Source organism: Callospermophilus lateralis, chromosome 1 (genome assembly GCF_048772815.1).
Source record: "Callospermophilus lateralis isolate mCalLat2 chromosome 1, mCalLat2.hap1, whole genome shotgun sequence".
Lineage (NCBI taxonomy): Eukaryota > Metazoa > Chordata > Mammalia > Rodentia > Sciuridae > Callospermophilus > Callospermophilus lateralis.
Window position 1 is genome coordinate 154,607,029 of NC_135305.1, and position 27,392 is coordinate 154,634,420.

Sequence of the window (27,392 nt, forward strand, 5' to 3'; positions counted from 1 at the left end):
TTGAGGGAAGCATGGCTCAGAGAGATGAAGGGACCTACTGAAGGTCCCCAAGTCCCCTGTATCAGGTCAGTGGCACTGCTGGGGTCAGAATTAGTGCATTTCATACAGGGCAACAATTACCAAGCACCCACCGTGTGCCCAGATCAGCAAGAAGCACTAGGAATATGGAGATACGGGTTCGTTGGTTGGCTTAGGGAGGATTGGCCCAGACACGCACCCCAGGGCTGCCCCATGTCACCATAGAATCAGCCAGAAGGGCCGGCAGCCTCTGGGGGCCAGCCAGAGGCTGGAACTCTTCCTCCCCTGCCCCCAATCTGCAGCCTCCTTCCAGTGTCCACCCAATAGGGAAAGCCAGAGTACCAGGGAAGCTAGGGAGGTTCCCCCAAGCCCCTAGGTAAAGCTGAACCCCTATATCACTTCTCACCCCAAAGCAAGTTCCAAATAGATTCGAGCTAAATTTAAAAATTAAAGCCATAAAAAGACTGAGAAGAAAAAAATTGATCATTAAAAATATATATAATTGTGGAAAAGGCAGGCAGAAGACCCAGAAACCATAAAGAGAAGATGAATAGATCTAACTACATGAAAATTAAAGCTCTGCATAGGGCGAGGAAAAATTACAGGTCCAAACAATAAACGGGAAAAAATATCTGTAACACATTTCTTTAGTATTCAGAGAGCTCTTATAGATCTCTATGAAAAAGACAAAGCCCAAATACAAAATGTACAAAGGACACGAAAAAAAGTTCATAAAAGCAATATAAATGGCCAATAAACGCGTGGGAAAAAAATGCTCTCCTAACGCAGGCGAATGAAAATGAGCTAATTTTTCAGCAGTCAGATTGGCAAAGATGAAACAGGTTGGTAATGCCCAGGGCGGGAGAGGGTGCCGAGCCAACGCTTGCATTCATTCTTAGAGAGGCACGTATTGGCGCAGCTGTTAGAAGTGTGATTTAGCAACACGGACCTGAATTCAAAGTGTACAGAGCCCAGGGCTCATAGTCCACTACTAGAGATTTATTCTACCCGTGTTAGATGCTCTGAGACACTCGTGGAAGACATTTCAGCTGAAGCAGAATTGGTAGGAGGACTGTAAGCAAAAACCAGAATATCCATCAGGAGGCAATAGGTATCCAGCCATGGAAAAAGAACTAGGAAACCTTTGTGCTGATTCAGAGAGCTCAGCAAGATGAGCTGATCTGTAATGATGATGATGATGGTGGTGATTAATAGTATCTGGGCATCCTCCGAGAGTCCTGAGACACTTGGGCGTCCCCTCCCCTGCCTTTGTTCAGCTCTGGTATGGGGTCAGGGCTAACTTACTAACTGAATGACCTTGGATAGGTCGCTCAATTTTTCTGTGCCTCAGTTTCCTCATCCATTTAAGGGGGGACAAAACAGTGCCCGCATCAAAGGATTAAATGGGATAATGTGCAAGAAATACTTGCAAAGGGTACCTAGTAAGTAAGTACCATTCAATTGCACCACTTCTGACCAATTAATACATTGAGGGTACCTAGTAGGTACCATCTAAATACTGGAATTTCAAAAATTACGATCATGAAGTAGAAGAGTGTATGGAGAATGCTCTGTAACTTTTGCACTTAAAGGAAAAAGAGAAATAACACATGCAAATATGAGTTTGCATATGCATGAATAATCTACCAAAATGTGAGAAAATGATGACATTGAAGGGGAAGAGACTGGCTGGGGACAGCCACAGGAGTGAGATTTTTCACTGTAAACCCTTTGGAATGTCAAAGCATGGCACGTATTAACTGGTCAAAAGTCAACACAATTGAAAAAGTCCAAAGAAGCCTATATGTTCACACATCCTCACATGTGAGTAAAGGAAAGCTATAGAAGAAGTTATTATTAATGGTACTGCATCAGGGAATCTCATACCACCAATTGTGGTTTTTTTATAGCAAAATGTTAAAGAGCTTACATGAGCCAAAAGATAAAGAAGAGAAAAAAAGGAAGGAAGGAAGAAAATGACTTCCTTTGCTCAGGGGCAGGAGGTTGGTCCTATCATCGGAGTGGACAGCTGGCCATAGGGGGCAGCTGGGCAGACAGCACCTTGAATCTGAACGTGGTCGAAGCTCCAGGCTTCAGTTCGACACAGGGTACCTTTCCCATCCATATCCCATCGGTAACAGAATCAATGTCCACTTAAAAACTTCTGCTGGCTCCCCAACTGTCTACAGGAAGAAGTCCGAACTCTGCAGCACAGCATGAAGAGTCCTCGGCAGTGTGTCCCCTACTCCCCTCCAGGGCTCTTAGGAGCAGGAGACTAGGGGGGCCCAACCTTGGGCAAGCATTTCCACCTCCCCCAATGTCACCTGAGCATCCCCATCCATAAAACAGGGATAAGCCCACCTGCTCCTTCGTGGAGGATACAGCAGACGATGTGGGTTCCGGGATTCAACTGCTTGGTATTTAATGTGACATAATAATTAATGAAAGGATGCCATCGGTGTCTCTGGCTTTCTTTCATTCCTCCTCTCTTCAGAGATGCTCTTCCTTCTACTTCAGGGCCCCCTCCCCCTTTTCAACCTCGCAAGCAAAAGCCCTCCCCCGGCCACCGCTTTTACAGTCCCATATGGTGAACTCATTTGCCCACCGGGATTTCCACCACTTTGATGATAATTGGGTCACATGTCAATCTGCTTCCCATGGTCTGTAACATTCCCAAGGGCAAAAGCCATGTCATAGGCATCACCTCGCCCAGATGCAGGCAGAGTAGGTGCTCAGCAAACACTTTTTCTGAACAGACCCATTTGCTTACCTGCCCTCAGTGAATTGTATCATCTTCGTTGCAAGAAGGGGATTCACTGACAAAAAGCAAACGTGCTTCCCACCATCCCAGAGCGTAGAAAAGGTAGACGCCCAGTGGCCATCTTTTGTCTGAAAGACAGCCTTTGCCCATGGGTATCCACCACGTTGAGCCATTTCTGACTCGCACGCTGTGAGTACCTGCTCACCTCTGACATAACCCCAGCCACAGGGACTCCACCACCTCCTTCAGATGAAACGTGTCGGACAGGAGAACTGTTTTGCTTTTCAACCCCAGAAGCACCAAGGCCCTGGCATCAGAGAAATAGCAGCCTTGTTCTCCACCTGTCTGCAACCAGAAAATGTCAGAACAGATGTTTCTAAACTGTGGGTAAAAATAAACAAAGGAATAAACGTGGAGTCGACCCCTGAGCCCATCCCCAGCCCTATTTTGTATTTTATTTAGAGACAGGCTCCCTGGCTGGTCTCTGCAGGCCTGGCATCAGTTGCAGGCCAGTGGCAACCCTCTGAGTGAGAGGCCCGCATGGACACAGCTGTATCTGAGACAGCCTGTTGGGTGGGTGGGAGACAGGGGGGGCGGGTCCAGGACCCTTGGTGCCAGCAGATGAGTGGCCTGCAAGGAAAGCAGGCGTGGCGGCATTTGGGATCTGAGTACCTGCTGTCCAATCAAGCGTGTGAGAGCACAGATTATAGGGTGAATGCGGGGACTGTTCTGGAAGACGGACATTGGAGGTACACACACAGGCAGTCAGTGGTACAGTCCGAATTCCACCCTGCTCTAAGCTCCAGTCTCAGCCCTTTCCATACCAGGCCCCTGGAACAGCAATGCACAGGGTCAGGATTTCCTCTCTGCAAGGGGAGAGTTTCCCCCAGTCGCCCAAGAGATGCACCCTCTCTTCTCTGCCCAGGCGGGGAGAACCTGTTCCTAGAGAAGCCCCAGGGTCAAGCAGGGGAGGCACTGCACTGCCCCCTAGTGTTGGACAGGCTGCACACAGATCTGCAGCTCCACAGTAGGTGTGAGGCCCTGGCCTAGCAGTCAAGATGCACAGAACCAGGTCATGTGTGGATGTGCCTGCAAGGTCCTTGGCATGCCACAGAATGCTCAAAGCCGGTAGAAATGGATCCCAGGGCTCTCCCTCCTTTAGCAAGCACATCCATCAGCAAGCACAGCCGAGGCTCTGAGCCCAAGCACATCTGTGCTGAGACAGTGTTCCAGGGCAGCTGACACTGTCCCCGCCCTTGACAGATGTAAGGCCCTCCCACCGTCAGCAGGGCAGGAACTCCAAGTTTACTTGGGATGGGGGTGGAGGTGGGGGCAGGCTGGGGAGAACCAAACTTTTCCTATAATTGATGCAAGATGTTGTATTTTGGATCAGATAAAAGATTTTCTGGTCTTCCTTTGACCAAAGAGATTTTCTACAAGTTGCTTTTTACATTGCAAGTTCTTGATGATCAGGAAAAAAGGAAAAAATTTCCAGATAAGTCCGTGCTTTCAAGGAGAATTAGAGGTAACACCTCTTCCTTCACAAGCAATGGATCCCCTTCTCAGAAGGCCATTCTGGCTCTGCAAGTTTCCCTCCGCCTTGCCTGCCTCTGTTTCTTCCATCTGTAAAATGGAGCCAGGCAATTTACCATCTGTGAAGAGATTCAAGGAAACTCAAGGCGCTGGAAGCTTCTAAGCACCCTGGATTTGGAATTCTCATGGTGGTAGCTCTTTGCACCTTCAAAGCACTATATAGCCTTAACTAGACCTGCCTAATTACATTCCAAGGAAAGGGCTCGCATTTATTTTGCCTGAATGCGACAGAAATTTGGGGTGGTCATCTGTCAATTTTGGTGTGGTCATCCATACCCTCAGTCTTATTTGATTAGCAGTGGAGGGTGTGTGTGTGTGTGTGTGTGTGTGTGTGTGTGTGTGTGTGTGTTTAAAGGTCTAAATATGCGGTGCTTGATCAAAGGACAGTCACTTTTCTGGAATATGCCAGCTACCATGTGTTTCCAGGCGAGATATTATTTCTGATAAATAGATATGGACAATAGATAATGTCTGTATTAATATCACCCCAAAGTGCTCCCCTCCTGCCGCTCACCCGAGACGGGCCGCCAGCATAGAATGAGGCAGCCCACAGATGCCAGACAAGAGACTTTTTTCCTGTGACAGTTTGAGCTCTCCTGCCACAATTAACTTTCCCCTCCCTCCCTCTCCTCCTTCATCTCAGGCAATGCGGTTCAGAAAAAGGGGGCCTGTGTTCCTCCCGCTGATGGAAGTTGATTAGCAGTCAGGTGGAGTGATGCTCAAGGGACAGCACAGCGGATTAATTAAATCACTTCTACTGGCTAAGTGGTGACACTTTGATTTATAGCAGAGCTCACTCGAGCAGACAGCGCCTTTTCTTGCATGCCGGCGGAAGAGGGGCCAAAGCGGCCAGCGGTTGGAGACCAAGGGCTTTGCAAACTTTACAGACAAGCACCCTTGTCCCAAAGGCAGAGGCCCCCACTGGGATCTCGTCTCTGGGGTAGGGGGGCCCACGCGGGACAGGAACCCGAGAGGAGAGACCGCGGCAGGCCAGGCACAGAATTCCATCATGTCCCTGTGGGAAAGCTGGTCCCATGGCTCAGCTCGGGGTTCTGTGGGTCCGTGCTTTGGCTCACCCTGAAGATCCCTCACCTGTTGACTTAGGGCCCTTGTGACCATTCCATTCGAGCATCAGTCTCCCTGAGGAGCTCTCGGGTCAGGATGCAGGGAAGTCCGTTTACTCGTTTTCTTTTTTAATTAACACATAGTAATTGTACATATTCGTGGGATATTTCAATACGGGCACACAACATGTCGTGATCCAATCAGGGTAACAAGCATTTCCATCTCCTTAACGTTTCTTTGTATTTGGAGACTTGGAGTCTCGTAGCTCTTCATCAAATAGAATTATTAAAATCAAATAGAATTAGGAGCTGGGTTGTGGCCCAGTGGTAGAGCGCGTGCCTAGCACGTGTGAGGCACTGAGCTCGATCCTCAGCATCACATAAAAATAAACCAATAAAATAAAGGCATTCTGTCCATCCACAACTACAATAAAAATTTTTAAATACTAAAGTAGAACTATTAAAACAGGTTATTGTGAACTATAGACACCCCATTGTGCTACAGAACCCTGGAACCTCTTCCTCCTGTGTTTGGACATCAATATCCAGCCCCCTGCCCTTCCCTCTTCTCTACTTTGAAATCTTTTCTTCAGCTTTTACATGAGAAAGAACATGCGGTGGGTATCTGTCTTTCCATGCCTGGTTGATTTCAGTTAATATAATGCCCTCCAATGCCATCCATTTTGTGAGGTATTCCTCACGTCAGGAGTGGTGTAGATCTTGGGATTGATCTTATTTCACTCTTTGCTTGGGCCACTAAGAAGCTCACAGTCCCAGGTGCAGCCCAAACTGCAGCCCTTCACACAGGTTCCTACACATAAGCTGTTTATGGATCCCGTGAATAAGTCTCTCCCAATCCTGCCTTGACCTAGGAAGTGTTTGTGTGTCTTCTCTTAATTGTTTTCCAGGAAGCTGCCTCCACTAGGGACGAGGTCATGGGAGTCAAAGGTCACAACCCGAGTGGAGAGAACATTTAGCAAACTCTGGGTCTCTGACGACCTACACTGGAACAGGGAGCTTGTCAATTTCTTTTTTTCTTTTTCTTTTTGGTACTTGGGATTGAACTCAGAGACACTGGACACCAAGCCACACCCCCAACCCTTTTTTGTATCTTATTTAGAGACTTAGAGGCAGAGTCTCACTGAGTCGCCTAGGGCCTTGTAATTTGCTGAGGCTGACTTTGAACTCCCAATCCTCCTGCCTCAGCCTCCTGACCCGCTGGGATTACAGGTGTGCGCCACGGAGCTTCTCAATTTGAGTCCTGTTCCTAACCTTCTAATCAGAATAGGTCAAGACAGGGCCCAAGAATCTTCCTTTTAAACTGATTTTCCTATGTGCCTCTGGGAAGGTACCAACATTTGATAGCCAGAGTCTCAGAGTGGGAGAGCCCTAAAACCAAACATCAGCTTCCCCAACCCCAGCAGGCTCATCCTCCACCCACAGGCCTTCATTTCTCAACTGCACAATGGCTTTGGTGAGAACTGAATGAGGTGTCCCCAAGTAACTAAAATACCTAGCTGGGCGGGTCAGCCACTTTCTAGCCAACGCCAGACAACCCAGCTGTCCACAGACGGACATGGATAAACAGAGATGCAGTGTGCCACAGTACAAGGGCATCCTGTCAGAAGGAAGGACCATGTGGACATGAATGAACCTTGCAGCTCTTGTGTTAAGTGAAAGAAGCCAGATGCAGAATAGAGAACACTTCCACCTGCACCAGGCCCCTGCTGTAGCCAAAGACATGGAGACAGAAGGTGGCGTGGTGGCCAAATGAATTGGAGGGAGGGAGGGAGGGGAGAAGGTTCTGGAGACAGATGGGGGGGGACGGGTGCCCCACAGTGCACATGTGCTGGACATCCCTGCACGGGACACCTAGAAATGGTAGGAGTGGTGAATATGATGTATAGTTTGCCCCAGTAAAAAAATAAAAATAAATGCTATTATTATTGATAAGGAACCCCCACCAAAAAATTATTTTCAGGCATCTCATTCCTCACCCCGTCCCTTCAAATCTTCTGCAACCATTGTAGCCACGAAGGGTCTGGTTGAGGGACAGAAGCATGGGCCACGGGGACTGGGGGAGAGAGAGAACGCGCCCAGCCTAGGCCCTCCTCCCCCTGGGCGCCTGCAAAGTCCCGCAGACCCTGAGTCCCCTGCAAGAAGGCTGCAGAGGCATCAAATATTAAAAGGGAGAGGGACCAGCCTGGTTTTCCATATCAATGAATCCACTTACATATAGGGAGATGGCTTTTAAAATTCTAATACAATTATTTTTTTTAAAGGCACCCCGTGAACGGCCGCCCTCCGACAGTGACACTTCGGGCCCTTGTCACGTTCTGCTGAGGTGCCTGTTGGCAGACGGCCAACACTTTGGAACGTGCCCTCCAGGTCCCCAGTGAGAACTGATCAAAGCCCTGGCAGCGGCCTCGACGGCCAGGGCGAGGGATGGGGCCAGGCCATTGTCCCCCTTGGTGGGAACAGCTGCCCGCCGGGCGGGAGCCGGGCTTCTCCTGTGCACACGGACTGCTCTGTTCACAGAGGCCGGCTTCAGCACTCCAGGGGCCTCCACCTGGGGTTTTGGCAGAGGGATCTGCCTGGCTGCCCTCTCAGTCCTTTTTGAGAACGCCTCCTGGACGCGGAGGGGGAGGAGCGGTGCCTGCCAATCTCAGTACAGTCCCACTGCTAATCCGCCCAGAGAAAATGCTCCAAAGGTCCACGGTTACCTGGGTGGACCTGGGAGTCAGGCTCCTGGGTCCTAAGAATGTGCCCTGGGGGGAGGGGCGCGGGCGGCAGTTCTTATAAATGACAACTCACCCCCACATTGGTCCTCATTGTGTTCTGCCTGGGATGGGTGGGTTGGGTCCTGGAGTGGAGCACTGGGAGTGGGAGGGGCCCGGGGAGCCCCCATGGACCCTTGGGACCCCTGGATCCATGGGCCTGGAGCCAGACAAACTGTCCCAGGGCTGGAGGTGTGGGCTGTGCTCATCTGGCCTGACCTGATCCTCCTTGTGCAGCCCACTTCAAAGGAAGGGGAAACTGAGGCTCAGGAGGTGAACACCACCCATGTGTCCCAGTGTCCAGTCAGGGCAGGCCCAGGACACCCAGAGGGTTTGTCCCACTCCGAGTCCTGTGTGTTTTGTTGGTTGTCTGTTTTTCTTGCACCCAGAGGAACAGGTTTCTGTTTCTGGGGGGGACGTATTCTGCCCCCCAACGCCAGCCCAGCCCAGGTCCAGACGGGTCTCAGTGCCTTGACCTCTGCCCCTTGGCAGCTAAAAGGCCCCCCTGGCCTCCACCTCTAGAGGGGAAGGGAGGGCGGGAGAAGGGGAAGGGTTTTAACATGAATATATGCATGTGTCTCTCCCGCTAATCACCGGAATGCACTTCAGGAGAGGTGAGCAGAGGGATAGCGGCAGGACTCCCATTAATGTTGACTTTATTTCAGTAATGAGGTGCCAAGGCATGGAACAGTCGCTGTGGCTAATACAGCGTAATCACAGTGATGAGATCCGCATGCTGGGAGGGGGCGGGAGGAGAGCCCCGAGGGGGTGCAGCTAGCCCTGGAGCTGGATGACACAGAGGAGGCAGCAGAAATGGGGAACAGGAAAAGCAGGTGAACCCTGGCAGGGCTGAGCTCCAGCAAGAGGAAGGGGTCCATGGGCTCCCCGAGAGAGGGCACTCAGAGTGGCCAGACCCGGGCAGGGACTCTGCTAACGCACCTTACTCCTCATGGCAAAACCAAGAGCTGGGAGTCATTCCATTGCACAGAGGGGCAAACCGAGTCAGAGAACCTAAGTAACTGGCCCAAAGATGCACAGCTAGTGGAAGAACCTCAGTTGGAAGTCGGGTTTCTCCTAATCGCTACCGTTGACAGCATTCCACTCTCCCCGTAAACACGTAGAGAGACAGCAAGCAAGAAAACCAACAAAAAGTAGGATTAAATGGCTGTGCACGGCAGGGCCACCAAGCCACTGTGCGCCACAAGACTCAGATGCCTAGAATCAGCAAAATGCGCTCTGCAGGCCAGTCCTGCCCTGAATCCATGCTGCCATCGCCCCACTCCTTGTGCAGAAAAATCAAGCTCACGCACCCAGCACATGGGCTGAGCGCCGACGAGATATGAAGCCTGGAGATACAGCAAGGGACAAATCTGAGTCCCTGCCTCTACACAAGCTGCCTTCCAGTGGGAAAGACAAAGGGGAAGAGTGAGAGACACAGCAGGAGGGCAGCGTGTCCCATCCCACGCCCCTGGGGACATTTGGTGTTGCACTGAGGGAGGGGGTGCTGCTGACATCTGCCGAGCAGGGGACAGGAATGCTGTTCCAACAGCCCACAATGCATAGGACAGGTTCCCCCCGCCCCAACACGCACACACAAGGAATCACCCGGCCCCAGATGTCATCAACGGCAGGAGAAGCCAGCACTGTGCTCTTCAAGGCAGGCGCGGGGAAGGGCTCCGGGGAGCAGAGACCCAGGAGTGGAGGACGTCTGTGGGCGGAGGGTGGGGGGCCGTAGGGGCAGAGGTGAGGCTGGAAGGAGAGCAGGGGCTGGCTGGTAAGGAGTGATTCCGTTCAGAACTTGTCCCCCGGGCTCTGGTCTTTGGTGTTTTGAATGGATGGAGACAGAGAAGAGTCAAGAGGGACCCTGGGAGCTGACTTTCTCCTGGACCCCTGGTCCAAGTGTGTCCCTGAGCAAAACTGATCCTAAGGCTCCCCCTAACCCTAACCTGGCGATTCTCAACTAGGGGTGATTGTGCCCCTTCCCCCTTGGCAATGCCTGGGGACTTTTCTGATTGTCACAACTAGACATAAGGGCTGCTCCTGGCATCTGGTGGGTGGGGGTCAGGGTGCTGCTCCAGACGCTGGGGTGCACAGAGAAGCAGCCAAACCACCTAGCCCCAAATGTCAGCTCGGGATTCCTGCCCCAGTCCTATCCCTAACCCCTGCCACCCCCTCTCACAACAGGCCCAGCCCTGACAATTTAGCAGGGACTTCATCGAGGCTGGAGATTCCCAGTGGATGCATCTTGGTGGCTCTAGTCTGTATTAACTACATCTCACTTGCTCTGACAGTGACGCCGATCAGCTGCTGCTGTCCCCACTGTCACCCCGTGAAACAAGAGTGTTGGAGAGGAAATTCATTATCCAGCTGTTAGGAGACACGAGGCTTGCCGACACCGCTCCCCGACTCGGGTACCTGGGAGCAGCCCTGGTATGATTGAGTGGCTGCCAGCCCCCTTCTCCCTGTGACCTTGACATACCAGAGCAGGGCTTCCCGTGCACAGGCTGAGAATCCAGCCGCCAGTGTCAGCCACAATGAATGTGTGGCTTCATTTGTTTCATTGCTACCAGGTACACAGGCGTGTGTGCGCCCCCCCCCCACACACACACACTGACAACCACTACCTCTGCTTGTGGGGCTTGACATTCCAGGTGCTAGGCACACAGGTGGGACAGAAGGAAGAGAATGTGACATTCAATGCAGAGATCCTTTTTCTTTTTTTTTTTCCTGTTACATTGGCTGAAAAACTGGTTTTTCATCTGCAGATTTTTCTTGCACACTTGGACCTTAAGCAAAGAAATATCACACTTCCAGGTGGGATCTTTAAGGAGAGCTCATTAGGACTCTTGGCACTTGTAACACGCAACATTTTACAATTTTCTACAAAGCAATTTGCCAACATTAACTAATTAAAACACCCAGCCTTTCATTTGAGGACAGTGGGGAAAGAGCCGAATCGTCATATCCGGGCATCTGGCACAGGATGAAAAATCCAATTCTTGCTGCTTCTACTTGGTCAACCCCTGCTCTTTGTAGTTTTTAGCAACCTTCCTGGGAGCATTTGGAAAAAGACTGACCTTTTTAGCACTTAAGATCTAAAATAAGGAACAACATGGGAAAAGAGCCCCAGCAATTAAGGCTAGCCCACTAGGCTGGGGATTGGCAACCCACAGCCTGAGTGCTGAATCTGGCCCCCAGCCTGTCTGTGTGAATAAAGTTTTATTGGCACACTGCCATGCCCATTTGTTGACATGTTGTCCTGGTTGCAAACCTGAAAGGAATTGACTGTTTGCCCCCTTGCAGGGCAAGTTTGCTGACCTCTGCACTAAGCTGTCTCTGCATCTGCCTGACAGGGAGGTGTTGCACTGTGACTTGTTGATGCTGTTGGCAGAAGGTAAGAGAGGACTTCTCTGAAGTCCTGCCATGCCTAATGCTACCACACCTCATAGGAGAGGCCATGAGGCAGAGTAGAAAAGGTAGGGGCTGGGTCTGAGTCCTTCAAGCCCCCCTGCCTCCCCTCCGCCTCCCCCCCCCGCCTCCCCCCGTCTCCCCGCCCCAGAGAAGAAGACTGACCCTGTTTCCTGGCATCCCTGTATCAGAAGGAAACTCCACTCCTGGTTCTTGAACTCTCTCTTTCTCCCACAGTTTGATTACTGTTATTAGCACTAGACCCCAAATGAAGGCCCCCAATGAGTGTCTCTGATCAGTAGGAAGTTATCCGAGGAAAAGGAATCTGAATTTACTCACTCAGTGAAAGCACAAGAATTTGGCTTTGTCAAAACTCAGAAACCAGGTGCAGTGGTGCACACCTGTCATCCCAGCAGCTCAAGAGGCTGAGGCAGGAGGATCGTGAGTTCAAAGCCAGCCTCAGCAACTTAGCGAGGCCCTAAATAATTCAGCGATATCCTGTCTCTAAATAAAGTACAAAAAAGTGCTGGGATGTGACTCAGTGGTTGAATGCCCCTCGGTTCAATCCCTATACAAAAAAAAAAAAAAACTCAATAAAATAGTTCTCCCTACTTATTTCATTTTTGTTAGAATCACATGTTGTACCCTATCCTTCTGCTTATCCAAAACATTTGTCTCTCATGGCTCCCACCCACTCAATCCACCCAATCCCCAGACTCCATGTTGGGGAATGGAGTCCCCTCTTTTGAGCGCTAGCCACTGGGGGCACCCTTCTCAGTGAAAGCCAAGCCTTGGTTCTTGGTGGGTGAGTTCATGACCCCCTGGATGCCTAGACTTAAGCAGAAGAGGTCAGAGTAGTTCAGAGTTCAGGGATGAACCAATTTCATCTGGTTCTGAGGTGTCTGAAGGCAAGACTGATGGGACTTGTCTGCTTGGGGGACAGCAGAGACATTTCTACATATCCATTTACATTTCTTCCAGCTTCCTAAGGACATCCTGATTTTCCTTTAATGTACCACTTATGTGGAATAGTTCAGGGTCCCTGTTCATATAGGACAAATTGCTTTCAGGGGTCAAGAAAAACTTCTAGAGGCCACTCTCCTTGCAATCAGGCTACTCTGCCAAAGAGCCCCCAGAAGAGCAGGAGTTGGGAGAAGGCAGGCTGGGGCTGAGGCAGAGGAGGCAGCCTTCCTGCAGAGGCCGGGCACACTCTGTGGATGGGCAGGAGGAATGCCTGGGTCCCACAGCTCACACAAACCACCATCCATAGTCAGGACCCGGCAGTGTTGCTCAGAGGGTCCCAAGTTGAACTCCTATCTTACAGAGGGCATCCAAATGGGGGAGCTGCAGACGCCTCCAGCAGGCAAGGATTCCTTAATCCACAAAAAGCCTGTGTGGAGGATATTCTCACGCTTAGTTTACAAATACAGAATCAAAGCTTCTGAGCAATTTAGCACACCCAGGCCAACCTGGCTGAGCCTTGCTCTCTCCACACAACACATAGACCAACCCTCGCAAAGCTGCACTGTGCAGATCTTAAACAGGTTCATTGAGATGAAATCGACATACTATAAGATTCAGACTGGTTTATGTATTCTTCATATACCTTCTTAGTATATCAAGGTGCACAACCAACCTCACAGACAGCTTTAGAACTGGAATTATACAACATGTGCCCAAACACAGCCTGGCTTCCTGTCTATGACCTAGCAGGATATTTTCAAGGATCATCCATCCATGTTGCAGCCTGTGTCTGCACTTCATTCCTTTTTTACGGCCAACCAATATTCCATTATGTGGTTAGACCACATTCTGTTTGCTCATTCATCAGTTGATGGGCACTTGGGCAGTTTCTACTTTTTGGCTACTGTGACTAGTGTTGCCATGAGCATATTCTATACGCTTTTTAATATCATATTTCATCCCTTTTATTAAAGACCAAAAGAAAAGCTATGCACACATGCTTCTCATTGAATAATATTACAAATATTTATTGAAATGGTGAAGACAGGAGGAGCAGATGAGGGTGGTGGGCAAAAAGTGAGGACTTTTGGGTCAGGACATAAAAATGATCATTTTTGGTCATTCAATCCTTGTTAAAATACCTCCAAAGTGTAACATGCTACACTAGGTACTAGTCATTTCAGACCTGAATAGACTGTCATTCATTAAAAAATAAACTTGTCGCCAATGTCAATCATCTCTCTCTTCAGGACCTCATCCTCCTCATCAGGAAAGTGGGGACTGTGCACTGGGAAGGTTGGGAAAAGCCTTGGGGACAAGACACTGGCGTGCATTCTGGACTCTACCAAACCAGACATGCATCAAATAGAATCATGATAACATGCTGTTATGATTCAATATATAAGCTGTACCCACTGTCCTCTGTCCCCTGAGACAAAGTACTGCTTCCGACTCAGTGATGAAACTTTTCAAGTATGGAGAGTTGTTCATGGAGCAAGAAGTACATTAAGTGTCCTCCCCTTACAGAAAACAGATTGTTTCACAAGTAGCTTAATTTTTAGGGGTGTGAGGTAGCGGGAATTGAACACAGGGGCACCCGACCACTGAGCCACATCCCTAGCCCTAGTTAGTGTTTCATTTAGAGATGGGGTCCCACTGAGTTGCTTAGTGCCTCGCCATTGCTGAGGCTGGCTTTGAACTCGCGATCCTCCTGCCTCAGCCTCCCGAGCCGCTGGGATTACAGGCGTGCGCCACCCCACCCGGCTACAAGTGCCTAATTGAGCAATGGTCCACTTACGGCACTTCCTTTCCAAGGAATACTATCATTCATTGAAAACCAAGCAGTTTTGTTAAACTTAGAAAATTAAGAGTCATATTTTTCTCTCATATGTGGAAGCTAGAGAGGAAAACAAGAAAGTGGGGAGGGGGGATGTCTATAAAAATTGGAGGGAGGCCAACAGGGAGGAGGAAAGGGACCAGGAGAAGGAGAGGGAAAGGGAAGTAGGGGTCCCAACACTGACCAAATTAGGTCGTCCTATCATGTGCACACACAAACAGGTACAAGGAATCCCAACATTATATAATGCACCAATCAAAAATGGGAAAATTCAAGGGGTATTAGGTCTGACACACACAAAAAAACAAGCAACAAGAGAAATATCAGGCAGCTTAAACTTCATCAAAATTAAACTTTCATGCTTCCCAGAACCCTGCCCCAAAAGTGAAAAGATGACCCATAGAAAGAAAGAAAATGTTTACAAATAGGGTCCAGGACGCATAAAGAACTCTAATAACTCCAAAATGAAAAGAAAAATAAATAATTTAAAATAGGCCAAGGATTTAAATAGATCTTTCCAAAAAATACATACAAATGGCCAACAAGCATGAGAAAAGAGCTTAAAAATAATTAGCCATCAAAGATATGCAATTCAAAACCACTCTGTTCACATTTATATTCATATGTATATTTCATATGGCTTCATATATATATTCATACATATATTCATACATGAAGATATATATAGCTCTTCTTCAGTTTCATACTTTGGGGGTTGAACTAGAATGTTCTGGAATGGGAACCCATCTGATGGAGGGACCAGGGGTCACCTCCCCTGCTCAGGTGGGAATACAGGATTCTACCCCCTCATAAGGCAGAGGGCATGGGAATCTATGCCCCTCGCGGAGTAAAGGACCGACTCCCATCACTGCCCTCCCCTAGATGAGGGGAGCACATCCCCACCTCTGCCACGTGAGAGGTGAAGGTCCACGTCCCTCACCCTCTGAGAGTGTCACACCTCACGCCCTCCACCTGGTGAGGGGAGGAGAACGAGCATCCTCCACCTGAGCAGGGGGTTGATGCCTGTACCCTCCATGTGATCAGTTCCTATTTCAGAACACGCCAGGTCAAGCCCCAGAGTGGAAACTGGAGATGTTATTGGTGGCTGTGCCCGCCCCTAGATGGGGAAGTAGACCTCCACGCACTCCAGCAAGTGACAGGGGTAGTTCCCATGACCCGAGGGGCAAAGGTCCCCATGCCCTCCACCTGGTGAGGGGTGTAGAACCACGTGTCATCACCTGATCACGGGAGTCCATCTCGGTACAGTCCTGATGGTGATTTGCCCTTCCAGATTATTCCAGTTCTGCCCTCACAGTATGAATTGGAGAAGGCATGAATCTATATGAATGTGTGGATGAATGTGAATGTTTATACACAAGAATATGTACATTAGTGTAAATATGAATATGAATGTGAGTACATACAAATAGGAATATGTATATTAACATGTACATAAATACTGATACAAATATAAACATGTATGTGAACCCATGAACATGAATATCAATACAAATATGTGCATAAATATGGGTATGTACATGTACTTGTACATGAATATAAATATGTACACGTTCCCGACTATGACTATGAATGAGTACATGCACATGGATATGAAATGATTAGGCAAACATACATGAAAATGTACTTATGAAATGAATGTACACATGAATGTGTGTATGAATATTAATGAATTTGAATATGTGAATTTGTACATGAACATGAATATGTATATTATATGTATGTGATTATTATATGAACTTACAGATGAACATGTATATGAATATGTATGTGAATATGTAAGAGGTAGGTATAAATACACACACACACACATATATGAATTAGATCCTATGCCCTCTGCTCACATGGGGAATGGATCACCGTGTCCTCTGCCACATGAGGTGAGTAGATCTCTGCACCCTCCACACCTTGAAGGCTTTGGCCACCTTCAGGGGAATAGGTCCCCATGCTCTCCACCGGGTGAGTGGGTTGGAATCATGTATCCTTGACCTGAACGGGGGACTTAATTCCTATACCCTCCATCTGATGAGATCCCACTCCAGAATATTTCAGTCCAACCCCTGAAGTATGAAAGTGTAGAAGACAGATATATGATATATATGTGGATATTTTTGTGAACATATGTGTGAATATATGTATGAATCTAAGTTTGAATATATATGTAAGTACACAGTTCCAGTGCCTTCCCCCCAGTATCAGAAACGTATCACCAGGCGCTGCTGGATGCGGGCAGCACAGCACGATGCCCTCCAGCCTGCAATGGGAGTAGGTCCCTGAGTTCTTTGTGCTCTCAGGAGATTACATCCCCTGCCTTCCACTGATGAGGGGAGTAGACTCATGTATCATCCACCTGATCATGTGAGATAATTTCTGTACCATCCATTTGATGAGATCCCATTCCAGAACATTCCAGTTCAACCCCTAAAATACAAAACTGGAGAAAACTTTATATATGAGAATATATGATTGAATATATGAGTTTATATGAACATATATATGAATATGAGTATAGAAATGAGTGTATGTGATATATGTATGAATATAAGAATATGTGTAAGTACATATACTAAACATATGAATGTATATATTAATATACAAGTGGATACATGAATGAACACATAAGGGAACACATATATGAACACACATATAGATACGTGTGTGAAATTAGATACCAGTACCCTCTCTCAGTGTGGGAAGGGACCACCTTGCCCTCCACTAGATGAGAGGCATAGCTCTGCATGTCCTCCACCCCATGAGGGGAGTCGGTTCCCAACAGGGGAATCCATCCCCATGCCCTCCACATGGTGAGGGGAATAGAACCGTGTGTCCTCCTTTGGATGAGGAGAGTCAGTCCCTGTGCCCTTGATCTAATGAGTTACGATTCCAGCACATTCTAGTTCAACCCCCAAAATAAGAAACTAAAGACCATTACATAAATATATATATGAATACATATATATCAACAAGAATATATATGATGCCTATATGAATATCTATGTGAATATATACAGATGTACACATATGAATATATAGGAATATATAGACATATAAATATATACTACTATATATGCCTATATAGGATTCCCATAGATTCATATATGCCTATATATACCTGTATAGAATTATATAGGCATGTATTATATAAATATGAACATGAATATGTATGAATATGTATTTATTATATACACATACATATATCCATAAATATTCATATGTGTGCATATACATTTTTGCATATATTTTTATGTATTCCTATATATATTCATTTGTATGAACATACATATTCATTCCTATATATTTATTCATTTATATGCATATATTCCAATTTATATATTAATATATGTATATGACTATATGTGTGTATTATTATATAATTAATATTATACATATGCATGTGTGTACATATATTCACCTATATATTAATTTATATATATTAATACATATGCATATATATGTGAATATATGTAAATATATTAATGTTATGAACATACATATATTAACACACATATGAATACATGTATATATGAATATGTATATCACTTATCTATAGATTCATCTCCATAGATTCTGACTTCTCCGGTTTGGTGTTTCTGGGGTTGAACTGGCATGTTCTGGAATGGAAACTCATCAGATGGAGGGTCCAGGGATTCACTCCTCTGATCAGGTCAAGGATACTTCTTTCTCCTCCCCTCACAGGTGGAGGGCATGAGGCTCTGCTGCCCTCAGGGGGTGAAAGACAGGTGGGTCTATTCCCCCCACGTGGACCTACACCTCTCACACCTCTCACAAGACGGGTGGAGCTCTTCACCTCCTCTAGCTGTGGGCAAGGTGATCCTTTCCCCATTCTGAGCGGAAGCACTGGATGTAATTCCTATATCTATTCCTATATCTATTTCTCTATATATTCTTATACATATATTCTTCTGTGGCTTGGGAGGCTGAGGCAGGAAGGTTGCAAGATTAAAGTCAGCCTCAGTAACTTCTAGAGGTCTTAAGCAACTCAGCGAGATCTGGGGATGCGGCTTACCGGTCGATAGCCCCTGGGTTCAATCCCCGGTTCCCCCTAAAAGGCGGCGGGGGCATGGTAAGTGGCTGTCAGTGGGGAGCTGGAGCTGCAGAGTCACCAAGCAGGGTTCCTGGGCTGGAGCCCTCCCTTCCTTCGCAACCGCGCTCCCGACCACAGTGATGGCAGCGATTCCGGCTTTTCTCAGGCGGGGCGAGCTTATTCTCAGATCTGGAAGATCTTGGCAGGGACAGTAGCGAGGACAATGAGGAGGAAGGGGTCAGAGCAGCTATGACAAGGCAATGGTAGCGCGCAGGAGACCTCTGGGGAGTGGGCACAGGCTCACCCCCTTGCCTGGAGACAGGGAGGAGGAGGCAGCTCTGATGAGGACATCCGGAGGATCAGTGGGCATCGTGCCTCTGGAGTGGTACCAGGACTTCCGCCCGTGGGCTGTGACCTGCATGGCAGGCACATCCACAAGCCTCTGTGGACCAGGGACGGGCCGGACCAGTTTCTGGATAAGTTGGACGATCTTGATTTCTGGGCACAATGAAGGACAGGACATGGGCACGGTGAGGCTGCTGATAAGCAGGTGACCCCAGTGCAGTGGCTACAGCCAGGTCATGAGCTTCCACTCTTACAAGCCGACTGTGGACTTCTTCAGGGGGACATCATGATCCACTGGGTGACCAATTGCCCTGCTGACAAACAGCTTCTGTCCTGTCGCTGGTGGAGAAGGAAAGGTGCCTCACATCACACATGCCATCAGATGAGTTGGATTCAGCCTCACTGGCTGGAGACCCCACCCCCAGATTCTAGGACTTGTGGGTGGCAGAGGACCCCGACGCTACAATGCTGTGCTGGGGTGCCACAAGATGCATGTGCGCCCGCCCAAGCTGGCCCTGCCTGGCCATGCCGAGTCATGCAGTCCCCCTCCCCGATGCCTGCCCAGCAAGGGGGAGCGCTTGGCCTGGACCAGCAGGAATCGGAGAGAGAACCCTCAATTTCCTGCCCCGGAAGTTCCAGAGCCGGTGGGCCACTCTTGGGCACCGCCACTTTATCCAGAAGCGTTTTGAGCACTGAATAAGGATGAACGAGATCCTGAAGACCTCGTCCCCTAACTGTCTCAGCTGAGAGACCTGCAGCCTTTCCCCAGGGACCAGGCCCTGGTCTACAGGGGCCACTGCAACCTTGTCTGCTGCCTCAGTGTCTTCCCAGGGGGCTGGTGGCTGGTTTCTCAGATGGATCAGGGTGGCTCTGGAAGGTGCCAATGCCTGCTGCATGAAACTGTGTTGTGGGGGTGGGGTGAGGAGTGAGGCCTGGAACCCTCCCCCAGCCTGGGGGCTGCAGGGTAAAAGATGTGGTGCTGCTGGTGAATCCATCTTGGGGGTCCGACTTCTGAGCCAGGGACAGGTGCAGCAGCTGCTTCCACCCGACCCAGCCCCTCCTGCACCAGGAGCTCACCAAAAAGCTGATGCCCAATTGTGAGTGTGTCCAGCCTGGCTGTGCACCCTGCAGGTGACAACAACATCTATGGCAGCTATGACAGCAAGCTGGTGAGGTTTGGCCTGGACCTTTCCATATAAAATGTCGAGGCATCACAGGCTCTGAAGGGGCAGGAGCCCGCCTGAGACCTGGGTGTGCTGGATGTGGTCACCTAGGCCTAGGTCCCTGTGCATGGTCCTGTTTACGCCCTTCACAGGTGGGCACGTGGACCCAGAAGAGGCACAGAAGCCGGGAGAAACCCAGCAGCACAACTTGGTGCCTCCCAGAGTGCTGCCCTCAGGTTTGTACAGCGACTCTGAACTCAGCGCCATTGAGGGCTGTGCCAGGGAGCCAGGGATGCCCAGGACACCACAGACGGGTTCTTCCAACCAGACACTTATTTTGGTACAGCTCGAGCCCAAGACCAAGGTGTGGGCAGGGTTGATTTACCCCGAGGCCTCTCCCCTGGGCTTGCAGGTGGTCACGTTCTGGCTGTGTCCACGTGGTCATCCCTCTGTGCACATTGCTGGTGATAATTCGTCTTCTTCCAGGGACACCAGTTATATGGGATTGAGGCCCACCCTAATGGCCTCCTTCTTACTTAATCACCTCTTTAGAGACATAGTTTCCAAACACATGTACATTCTGAAGTACTAGGGGTTCAGACTTCAAGATGAGAGTTTTGGGGGGACACAATTCAGCTCCTAAGGACTATGCTCAGAGGCAAAAAAAAAAGGACACTCAGATACAGCTTTCTCACCAGGGCCATCCTAAAGTGCTCAAATCCTGCTGCACACATCCTTCCCAAGCCCTCCCTGCAGGGACAACAGCAAGCAGGCACGACACTTGGCTTAAATCAAGGATGACCTGATCCCAGGGCCAGCAGCAGATTTCATGGCAAATGCCACAACCATCGTCCTCCACGGACCCCACCCTAACTATTTGGCAGGGGTCAGGAGTGTTCAAATCACTACCCTGGTTTCAGCCAGGAGGACCCCCTGTGTGCCTCTGCCTCTGAGCTTGTTTCTTTAAAGGGGGGGGGGGTAAGATCTACCTATCACATAAGGGTTTGATTAGGTCGTGTTTTGGGGTGTGCTAGGGGTGAAACCCAGGGCTTTGTGCGATTGAGGCAAGTGTCCACCTCTGAGCCATGCACTCAGCCCACTTGTTGGGGCTATTCAACAAGCAGACTTTTTAGCAGTCCCTGCCTGCAGGGCCGGCCACACTGGGATGGCCATTTGCTCCTTCAACCAATGGAGCAGCCTTAAGCAGAAGCGAACCTGAGCATCGGTGTCCTCCTCCATCCCATGAAGAGAGAAGCACGTGCCTGGGAGGGGGTGGCATAGCGGTGCTGTACATGCGCATAGCAGTGCCGGGGAGGGGCTCTAGGGCCACTTTACTTCTACTGGGTTAGGACAGCCCCAAAGCCTCACCTACTTTGTGTCTTGGTGGATGGCGGCAGAGGAAAGGGGTGGCCGGGGGTGGCCGGGGGTGGCCGGGGGCACTCCTGGAGCACCAGAGCGGGCCTGTTTTCTACATGGGCTCCCTTCTTGAGTCCCTGTCCTCACGTTGCCAGGCCCCAGGAGAGGGTCCTGATCTGTCACCGCACCAGATGGTTCTCCATCTATAGAAATAGCTTCATTGTCTTCAGGAGAGGGAGCTCCATGCAGCACAAGGCCCCAGCTTCCACACAGGATCACGGAGAAGATGGAAAACCTATGGAATTGGTGCCACCAAGTGGCACAGAGAGCAATTGTTGGTGTGTGCACCACCAGAGGCGCTGTGCCTCCTGGCCCCTTTCCATCTCTCCACGTCTCCCCCCTCCCCCTTCCTTGAAATAGCACCCACAAGTGTCGTTCGCGATGTTGTCCTTCAGCTCTGAACAGGCTGCAGTGAGAGCGTGCGCTTTGAGATCGGGGCGGTCTCGCTCCTAGTCCTTCCCAGTGCTAAATCAGGTCAACGAGCTTATTTGTGTCAAATAAATTAGCCCGACCAACTGCTAAGCTGCCGCAGGAGTATTTATCTTGGGCTTCCGAGTTGGCATTTAGTAGGCTGCAGGCAGGTATGGAGTTCACCAAGGGAGCCCAGGGGGCTCGTGCTGAAAGCCTGTTCCGATGCACACCCCCAGGGGAAACTGAGTCCACACTTGAGGGAGACTCCCGTGCCTCTGGGCGCCAGGAGGAGAACGCAGATCCCAGCTCCAAACAGTGCCTGTAGGAACACCAAGTACTCAGGAACACCTAAAAAACGGAAGTTCTCTACCCCTAAGCACCACTGTTGAGACCCAGCGCTGGGGGAAAGCTGGGCTTGAGCTCAGCTCACCTTTACAGCACTACATGTCCAGGGAGAGGGTCGACAGATCCTTCCCTGAACTTTTCATTCTTCAGACTTCTGCATACGATGATTCACTAGATTAATGGAGGACCTAGGAGATTTGGAGTGGAGTTTTCCTGAGCTACCTTTCTTTAGCTTTCTCAGGAGAACAGAGGTGGAACCCCAAGGAGCCTGCCTTGGTGGGTTTGATCTTCAGCATGCTTCATGCAGCTCAGCTCTGGCTGCAGAAAATGCCTCTACTTGTGAAGAACAAAAAGACTTCTTTCCCCACTGTGTTAAATCAGGCAAGGAAAAAGAATGCAAAAATGCAAAGCCAAACTCAAGTGCAATTATAAAGGGTTTTAACCTCTAACTGGGCTTCAATTTTCAAGGCAGGATGATATAAGTAGAAAGTGCACTTTCCTGCTCAGTAATGAATTAGCTATAATTGGATTAAATCAATCTACCAAGAACCAATTCCTTTAAAATAACACAGCAGGATTCTATCTTTATTTACATACAAATACAAAATACACACTAATGTGCAAAATATGGGCAAAACTTATCATCAGAACTTTCATCAGTGTTTATCTTTGGGGAGCTAGGAATCTGATTTGACCTAATTTAATTTTTGGTAGGTTTGTACACTTTAAGGTTTGTGCCATGTGATGCAAAAGAAAAACGGCCACCTTTTGTTGAGCACTACATATCCAGGAAGAGGGTCTGCCTACAGAAGCCCTGCTGCAAACTCCAAGATGCTCTGGGTACCTGAGTTAAGCAGTGTGTTCAAATAACTCAGCAGTGTGTTCAGGTGACCTAAGGGTCGGCAGCTCCGTGCTTCCTGCCGAAAGACAAATGTTTTCATGAGCGAACATGCTGCAGCTGTCTTCACAGGTGCAGGGTAGCAACACATAATGGGCTGGTCCCAGCAGAGAAAGATGTTTATTTGAAATCAGGGAAGAGGAGAAAGTGGTTGGCCCCAGTTTAAATCTCCAAAAGAGAAGCAGGAAAACCCTGGTTTAAGATGAAGGGGTCCAAACAACTCAATTTCACTCACCATGTGAAAATCATAGCCCACAACTAGGTGACAGGGGCTTGGGTTTTTAATCAGAGGTGGTACCTTTGGAGAAACAGAAAGTCAGAATTTTGGATCTGCAAAATCTCTTAGCAATTACTGACAAATGAAGAAACCAAAGCCAACAAGGTCAATGTACTCAAGGTCATTGATGCCTGGGCTCTTGTCAGTTTAATCAGGATGCTACTCACATACCTCATACAGCTATTTTTACCTACGTGTTCGCACGTATGCATACACACACGGCCAGGGTGTGAGGGTCGTACCAGAGAAGCATGTCATACTCACCATCCAAATCAGCATCCAATCAAATGTCTATAATAAGAAGTATTTTCTTCAACATTTCTGTCTTGATACCTCCTAATACAGCTTAAGAAAATGTCCCATCTGAACAGAACCCAAAAAATCACACACAACACACCACCTTAGTAATATGAGATATGAAACTGGGTATGGAGGTCCACATCTGTAATCGCAGAGACTCAAGAGACTGAGGCAGAAAGATAGCAAGTTCAAGTTCAAGGCCAGCTCTGGCAAATTAGTAAGACCCTGACTCAAAAATTAAAAATCTAGGGATGTAGCTCAGTGGTAGTGCATGCCTGGGCTCAATCCTCAGTACCGCCATTAACCAACATGGTCTAGGATTTTGAATCACTGTCAACAGTGATTTCTCACTCAGCCACCACTACTTTTGATTTGGGAATAACACGGATGTGTGGTGGCCAGAAACTTACCTTCAACACTGCATTAGAATTTATGAATAAAAAAAATTCCAAGATGGAAGGAACTGTTTGCCCTTCTGTTTGTCCACTTACAAACAACACATTTCTAGGCGTGATGATCTGATCCCTCAGAAAGTGCAAGCCCAACAAATGACATAACTGGACTCGTTCCTTTACGGTGTTCGAAGCTGTACTTTCATTGTATATATGTGAAGTGTGAAGTTCAATTCTAACATCAGAAGCTTGCGAGCTGTACACAGGATGATCATTGAGGTTCTCCTGAGACCCTTGAACACAGCCACTCTGGTCCTGGGCTCAGGTCAGACGCCATTGGCTACTTGCTCCTCTTCATGTGTGAAAGCAGACTGGATGGGAAATTTGCAGACACACAACGGAATGCAAACAGGTACAGGGATGCAAACCCGCAGCCACATCGTGATAAACTGCAAACATGCAGAGCTGGGAAGAACCCGCCAAGAAGGTGACAGCCTGACATGTCAGAGACGCAGGGAAATCTTGTTAGAAAGAAAACCCTCAGAATATAATTACCTTTTAAATTTGATTGTATTTTATACCTTTTTTAGCAGAAAAGCTAGAATTCTAAATAAAATCCATAATGATAGGTCCACACCTCTTCCCCCGCTACCCACAAAGTCACTCCATTTGGAACTCCCTTTGTGCTGGGGGAGCCAGTCCTTCGCAGAGGGGAGGGGAAGAGAGGGGTTTCTAGACCACAGCTCATTCTGCAGACAGGACGGTATCTGCACTCGGTGGCTCTCCGAGCGTGTTAAGGACACCGTGGCAGGGCAATAACATGGTGCCTTGCGGCAGCGCTGGGCTGCCAGAGACCTGTGAGAAAGTAACACATCCCGTGGGGATGGCAGGGTAATTTAATCAGCAGCGCTTCTGCACCGCAGAAGGCGAGGGCAGGGAAATAATGAAGTCAGTGCATCCCGGGGCTCCTCTATGCAGCCTGAGGGGTAGACACGACCCGGGGGGCTGGCTTCTCGCCCACAGCACTGCGGTGGCAGTGGCAGCCGGAGCGCCCTGTGCTACAGGAGTCCTGGGCAGCATGGCATGCGAGCAGCATGCCTGGCTTGCGCCCCCTAGAGGCCAGTGGCACCGCCCCTCTTCAGTTGTGTCAGAAATGTCTCTGGACGTTGCCAAATGTCCCCTGGGAGAAAAATTGCCGGGTTGAGAAAAATTGTCCGGTTGATCTGCCCTAGATCTACTGGAAAACTGAGTTTTGAATATGTGAGCCACTTGCTTCTGAGAGTCAGGGACTGAAAAAGATAAGGGGTTGAAGCTCCTCCACCCGCAATGCTCTGTAGTAATCAGGAAGAAAAGAGGGAAAAGTTGTCAGAAATATACAATTCACCACATGTGAACGATAAATGACCAATCAAACATGGGATGGAGTTTACCTCACTAGAAATTAAATACAAATAAATAGCACTTGTGTGTTTTTAACTCAACAAAGACAGAAGCAAAAAGTAAATCTTTGCAACTCATTTTTCAGTATATGAGTTTTGATCCTTATATAGAAGGACAAATATCATGATTAAAAAAATTTAAAATACAAACGAGAACACTGAGATTAAAGAGTTTAAAAATGGTAATACAGGGTTGTCAGAGGCATGGCAATGGGTACCCCTGGCACTCTGGGTAAAGTAAATTGTGGAAAGGGTTTGATACCCATGTCTAAACAAGGGTCGTCACCAATGCACTATCCGTAGTAGCAAAAGCGACAACAGACCTGGGACATGTTAGCTAATGTGCTCATTAGTAGGGAATGAAGAACAGTACTTTAGATCCATGAAAAAGGCATGTGGCCGCAGATAAGAATCACATAGGCACGTATGCAACACAAAAACACCCTCCATATTGTCTAGAAAGGTCCTGGAAGAGAAAAATGGCTGGTGCTTATCTCTAGGTTATAGGACTTCAGGTTCTTCTTTCTGCCTTTGGTTTGTCTGAATTATCTGAAGCTTTGTGTCTGTAGCAGGAGTTTCTACTCATAAAAATAAATAAATAAATCACGAGCACTCTGTACTCACTGCCCTCCCAACCCCAGGAGCCTGTCTGTTCCTAGTCCTGCCTTTCACATGTGCTGCAGGCCTGAACTTCTTGCCAAGCAGTGGGTCCCTGCTCAGACACCTCACCGCTGGCTTGGGAGAGGCAGACATCATTCCATGTAACAGATGGCGGCCTGAGACTCAGAAGAGGACAGAAGACTGTCCAAGGCTGCACCATTAATAAGCAGTAGTTACTGACTGCAAGGCACCGATCTTTCCAGCTGACAAAGAGTCTGCAAACCCTGGGAAAATCTGCTCAGACATCTCACAAACTGAGCCACTGTTCCCCTCAGTTCCCTGGGAACAGACACCAACCGAGGCACTTCCAGGAGGAAGCTCCCGAGTCAGCCTTTGAAAGATGCGGAGGGGCGCAATCAGTGCTCCGAAAGCCTCTGCTTTCCCAAGAACTCGGGAGCTCAGAGGTGGCCAGGCCTTCCTCTGACATTTCTGTCTCAGAGCCTCTCTACCCCACCGAGAGCTTCTCACACATCTGTACAGCTCTAGCAACAAGCATGGCAAACAGAAGACTTAGCACTGAGGGAAAAACCTGGTACTGCCCAATCACCTTTGCCTAAAGATCTCAATATTCGATAATATTTTTTCTCAACTAAAGGTGTTTTCTCCTTTCTGGGATCTTTTCCTAAACTGCCAACACGTATCATGTGCTCTGGTAGGCTCCGGACACATGCAGCTAAGACAAGGTCCCTGTGTGAGAAGCCTTGATCCAAGAAACCATAAGCAAAGCAGAGGAGCAGTGCGGGCTGGGCCAGGAGCCTGGGCCACGCCAGGTGCTCCGCTGCGGATCACCCTGCTGTCAATCTCCAAAACAGTGCACACCCCCCAACTGATTTTTAAGCACAAAAAATCATACTCCTCATCTAAATGAAAATGACCTTTGAGCTATCAACCTAATGTGGACATGGGAGCCACCACTTCCTCCTCTGGCCTGGACAACTGAAAGCCATAGGCTCTGGGGGCAGATGGCGAGCTTGGTCAGCCCTGGAGCTGGCAGGCGAGCTGGGAAGCACACAGGACCAGACCCAGAGAGGAGCTCCGGTGTGAGTCAGCATGAAGTCTCAGTGGGGACTCAGGTCGTTTCACCTTATTTCCTCATCCACGAGGCGGAAGCACAAGTCCTACTGATGGCTGCAGCATCTGCGTGACAGCAGTAACACGAAGAGGTGCTGTTTAGTGCAAAGTCGGGGGGACCGGCAGGTGGACACTGCCTCTGATGCAGCTGTCCACTGCTCCACAGCACGCTGAGCACGAAGGACAGGCGG

General features: G+C 48.8%; 1 pseudogene; it reads left to right on the forward strand.

Moving 5' to 3' along the window:
- Window positions 1–20,028, forward strand: part of LOC143398895 (ribosome biogenesis protein BOP1 pseudogene) — a 106,294-nt pseudogene extending 86,266 nt beyond the window's left edge.
- The last annotated feature ends 7,364 nt before the right edge of the window (window positions 20,029–27,392 follow it).